Consider the following 6,000-nt stretch of genomic DNA (forward strand, 5'->3'; position numbering starts at 1 on the left):
GAAGTGAGTTGTTGAGGGCAGGAGGGTTGCAGAAAGCAGGATTGTGTCTGTATGATGCGCGTACTACCACATGCCTAGTCTGAGTGGGGGACCAGGGTGTTGATTGACTCCCTCACGTCAAGGGAATCTGCCTCAGAGATCTCCAGGAAACTCTCATGGAGATACTGGGCAATCTGCTGCCGCAGATTCTTTGGCAGAGCTGCTTTGTTTCTTGCCCCATTAAGGGTAACTTTCCCACGCTACTCTGCCGTCAGTGGGGGGGACCATTGCTGCATATAGGTGAGCCGCATAAGGGTCAGCATGGAAGCTGCAGTCTTGGAGAAGATCATCCCTTGATTCCCTGCTCACCCTCAGCAGCGAGATATCTTCCATAATGAACACAGCCTGTGGAAAATGTGGGGACAGGAATGATTATAGGGCTCCCGCTATAGTGCTGGCTTTCCCCAAGAGCCAGGTGCCCAGTGTACAGTATGGGCCTGGAACACTGTTTTCCTCTGCCTCTGTGGTACTCACCATTTTGGGGGTCTTGTAGCTCATGTGTGCTTGCCTGAGGTCAGCCAGTTAGTGACAGGTATGTGCATAGTGGCTGTGTTTTAAATCAGTGGTCTGTGTGCTGCAAACAATTACTGCTTCTGTAAAATGTTGCATTTTTGCTTCACAGATATGACCTTGGGAGCCCAGCCTCCCTCTTTGTTATCGCCAGCTGAACGGCTGCACAGAATTAGAAAGCGGACACAAAGAACTAAAGAGGACTTTCTGCCTGATGTCATGATGCACTCGGCGGCCGGAAAACAAGAATCGAAGGAGTAGTGGGAAACCAAGAAAAGGGACCGAAAGGGGAATGAGATGTGCCAGAATGAAGCCACGGAGTGGCTGTTAAACGTTATGGAGTGCCAAGTGGACATGTCTCAGGCGCTACTAGCACACCCGCCCTCCCCATGCAGCCACTGTCACAAAATTCTTTCCCATGCGCTCCATACACACTGCCAACACACTCTTATCAACCTCCTGGCTCCAGTCTCTACCCGCAGCATTCCACTCCTCCCTCCTCACAGTCCAGTACTGCGGAGTCCCACTACCCACTGCACTCAACACCCATCCCTCTACAGTTTGGCCCTGCTGAAGTACAGCACCTGCTGCATTATACTCCAGAGGTGAAGGCTAGACATGATCCCTGGATGTACACAAACCTTTAGGCATCCCAAAGACCCCCTCCTCCTCCTTGGACATTCCCTTCCCCCATCCCCCTCTCTGCTGATGTATTTTTTCTTTTGACTCTCCCCTCTTGTTGTTGTCTCTTTATAAAAGAATTGTGTTTGTTTGGAAGCAATCTTTATTCTATTAAGTGAAAGCAAAAAGAGCACTGCAAAGTAACATACAATTATGTTAAGGCCCCTCTTGCATCATGTGGACCAGTCACCTCCTAGCATTACAAGCACTGCAGTTCCAAGTATAGCAACAAATATTAGTGGCTTTCAGCTTCAAATTGCTGCCTCAAAGCATCCTTGATCCTTATGGCCCCACGCTATGCCCCTCTAATAGCCCTGGTCCCTGGTTGTTCAAATGCAGCCTTCAGACACTGAGCCTCAATGGTCCAGTCCCAAGTGAAGCTTTCATGCTTCCCTTCCCAAATATTATGGAGTATACAGCATGCGGCTATAAGTATAGGAATATTGTCATCGGCCAGGTCCAGCCTCCCATATAGGCAGCACCAGCAGGCCTTTAAACAGCCAAAAGCACACTCAACAGTCATTTTGCACTTGCTCAGCCTGTTGTTGAACCGCTCCTTGCAGCTGTCAAGGTACCCATGTTACTTGAAATTGGACCAGCTAGTAAGCTTAGGGAGGACTAATGACCCACCAGAAAGCAGCACATTTATTACACTGATAGCTAAGCTCAAAAGAAGGGGGAGGGTCACACTCACATACTAACACTTCCAGGACAGGCACGGCACTGGAGATGTCAGGAACCTTCAAGATAAGTTCCCACAGCACAGCGATGGATGGTGCGATGAAGGTAAGTCTTCCCGAGGCACGATGGAATGCAACGCGGTGAACCACTGGCCAGGCGGTCCGGGCGAAGGACTTTTACGGGAGGTACAATCTTGTGAGTGCACTCCTGAGCACATGGCCCCTTCCCCTTTTAAGGACCTGCTCCTCATGGCCTGCGGCTAGAAATGACTTGGCCACGTCTGGTTGGTCACACTCCACCTCGGGCAGTGTCCATGCAGTGTCTATGCACTGGGTGTGTGAATGCAGCCTAATTAGAGTCCCAGACACCTTGTCTACTTGGGGAGCTCTTCTGATCTTCCAGCTGCTTAAGCAGCCCATTCATCCCACAAGCATTCCAGGAGGGAGGAGGAGGGGGGAAGCCACTTCACAGGTATTCAAAGAGGGAGAAGAGACAAAAGGGGGAGGAAGGCATAACAGACCTTTTGAACAGACCGGTTATACAGAGCATACAGATCACCACTGCTCTTACAACACTCCGCCCCTTGATCTATGGTCATTACAGTAGTTGTTGTCATTGTAGGGCACAGGTGATCTGTTGTAAACAAACCAAACAATCATAACCAGGTGATTATAAAATAAACCATTACAATTACAATAATCGAGTACATCAACAAACAAAATGAGGCTCAAGCTTGATGCTGCAATAGCCATCAAACAATAAGTCACTGAGGTCAGGACCTCTTAAAGTACACACAACAAATAAGATTTGTAGGAGTACCACAGTTGTCCTGCAAGGTGAAACTGATTTGGAAGATACATTGTAACAGAGAACTTGGTGAAATTGCTGATACTTAAACTAACATGTAGTTGCTAAAATGTTGCAGAATCCCCTGTTACTAACAGTTCTTAAGAGTTCTGGGGGCGGGAGGTGGGGGGGGAAACAAATCCAAGACCGGAAAGACGGGGCCCTACAATTACGGGCCAAGGTCAAAAATCCCACTAGGGGGGTGATAATGCGTGTTACAGGTTATGGGGGCCCATGAACTACCCTTCAGGGCTTGGGGAAGTAGAACCAGGGTGCATAGAGGAAAGTGTGGGATTAACAATACAAGAAAATGTAACTAACAATACAAATGACAGGTTTCAGAGTAACAGCCGTGTTAGTCTGTATTCGTAAAAAGAAAAGGAGTACTTGTGGCACCTTAGAGACTAACCAGTTTATTTGAGCATGAGTTTCGTGAGCTACAGCTCACTTCATATGCATCCGATGAAGTGAGCTGTAGCTCACGAAAGCTCATGCTCAAATAAACTGGTTAGTCTCTAAGGTGCCACAAGTACTCCTTTTCTTTTAACAATACAAATGTATCAATAACAAAAATCAACAACAAAATGATTATTAGAGAACCTAACAAAAAATAAATCTGATGCATTGGGGACCAAAGTCTTTTGGATAGAGGTGGATGTGTTAGATAATTTGGTTGGAGAGGGGGGAAGTAGAGCGAGGAAAAGGTATTTACCCTGTCTAGTGTAGCATCCCCTCTTTCTCTGGACCCAGTGCTAGCACAAGACACCCACCAGAGACAGACACAGAACACTGAACACAGACTTTGTCATGACACTATAACCATGGCATTTCTATAACTCTTCAGCTGGTACCAGCTCCCCTGATGTTCCGGTTTCAGAGGCTAATAGATAGAAGCTTAGAAACAAATTAGCACCATGCTCCCACCGCGGCAGACCCTGCTCGTTTGAGTTGTCTGCAGTGTACCCATTTTCCCTCCAGGGTTTTATCTATTATATACACTGTTGCTCCTGCCCTGTTCACCACCATATAGGATCCCTCCCACTTTGCCTGCTGCATGTGGACTGGGAGACCCTGGGCAACCAGTCTCAATTCCTCCAGAGGAAGGGCTATTTGAGCTATGGTCGGGGGTACCTGCTCTCCCGCTGTGGCAGCCACATCCCAGCCACACAAACATGCCAGAAGAACCATTATCTCTACGAACCAGATGGGGTCTTCCCCAGGCGCAGCAGTCGCTGAGACAAACTCTGCCAACAATGTGCGCAGCCACATGGCAGGCACCATCCCCACCAACATATCAAAGATACTATTGTGTGTGGCATGATCAGCTTGCTGCCAAGCTGCCCCTGCTAAATCTCCTCCCGACCCGGACGCGGCTTTCAACACCAACTGGGTCTCAGCTAGGTTCAGTCACCATATCCCGGGCCCACCCGCTGAACCTGGAGCACGAGGGGCCACCCGGGGTTTTTGCTAACTTTATTGCTTGTGCAGGAGTCAATGCGGTCTCTGCTACAATGTGTCCAGTACTTGGGGCTGCCCCGCCACCTGCGGGCACAGGCCCATAGTTTCAGACCACTCTCCAGACCGCTGCAACATGGTGTCTGGGGTCCGGCCATCCAGGGGATCCAGATCATACCAGATATTCCTGTCCCAAACATCATCTGGTCCCACACACACCCTGGGCTTTCACCCCAGCGGCAGCAACCCAAGCTGAATAAGCCCCCCGGACACTATTCTCCCAGGCAGACCCCTCCAGGAACAATACTTTGTAGTTTAAGGAATAACTCCACTACCACTTGTGATGTGTTGGTCAGAGTGAGCAGCATGTTGGTCAGCAGCTCAGGATCCATTCCTGCAACCCACAAGAGGCAGAGCAGGGCGCACAGTATGCAAACTGTTGAAAGATGGCACCAAATGTGGACTGAAGCACAGGGATTGCTGGGATGAGAAGCAATGCATCACGGGGCATTGGGACAGGACCCAGGATGCCCTGCGACCCCCTCCACCTTCCCACAACTCTTAGTGGCAGAAGAGGAAGAGGTGCTCTGGGGGATAGCTGCCCAGAGTGCACCGCTCCAGATACCGCTGCAAGTGCCGCAAGTGTGAACACCCTATTTTGCAGGCAGCTGTCAGTGTGAACACACAACAGCGGTTTCCCTTCAGCACTCTCTGAGCAGCGCGGTAACTGCCTGCGCTGTAACTCTGCCAGTGTGGACATGCCCTTAGATCTTCTTCTTTAGGTCACTGTTAAATAGCTCCCAGTCTAGGCTGTCTGAATTCTGATCATGGTGAGCTCAGGGTGCTTTCTTCAACAAATTTGTGTACAAATTTGAGTCAAAAAGGTGAATTAATATTTTTGCTTCAAGGCACTTAATTCTTCCACTTGTTTGGGTAAATGATCTGTTAGTGTGAATGGGAAACAGGTTAGAATTCCATTTCCTAGTCCATGCTCATTCTACACTGTAAGCAAATCAATTCTGTGTATATTCTTTGCTGTGACTAATGATCCCAAGGTCCTAAAGCTAAAACACCCTCTTTTTACCACTCTCTGATTTTGCATAGTTTTGGGTGACTTGATGAAGACTGGAAGTATCAGAGTTCAAAAAGCTGGTGTAATTGCTGCTTTTTTCTGGGGCTCTGATCTCATCTCCTGACTGATTCTGTTGAAGGTAAAAATAATCTGTACACTTATTTACACAATCTGAGCACTTTAAATAGATTCTAGAACTAATCCTCTGCACAGTTCTTTGAGGTAGGTATTGTTCTCCTTCATGTCATTGCCTCCACACAGCACTAGTTACCTGCCTAGCCACATGGAACTTTTCTGAGAAATAGTTGGCAGATAGCCACTGTGTGGTGTGCACGGTTCCTAAGAGACCGAGAATTTCATAGACAATGGGTGTGTTTGTGTGTGTGTGAAGGGCAGATACTCAGAACCACCAGAAGCTATACTGAAAGTTGGGATCTGAAGGAAAGCGGATTAATGTGAGTCAGGAATCAGGTCAGGGCCTATACTAGAAAAGCTAGAATAGTATAGCTATAGTCCAAACCCTCCTACTGTGAACACAGTTTATACCAGCAAAAGTGCTTTTGGCAGTATAGCTTATATCTGTTCCCCAAGCAAAATAAGGTATCCCAGCAAAAGCACTTTTAGGCCAGTATAACTATCTAAACTAGGGCTTTTGCTGGTATAGAAAAGTTGTAAAAGCATCACAACCATAACTGGCATTGCTATACTGGCAAAAG

Source organism: Chelonia mydas, chromosome 1, assembly GCF_015237465.2.
Source record: "Chelonia mydas isolate rCheMyd1 chromosome 1, rCheMyd1.pri.v2, whole genome shotgun sequence".
Taxonomy (NCBI): domain Eukaryota; kingdom Metazoa; phylum Chordata; order Testudines; family Cheloniidae; genus Chelonia; species Chelonia mydas.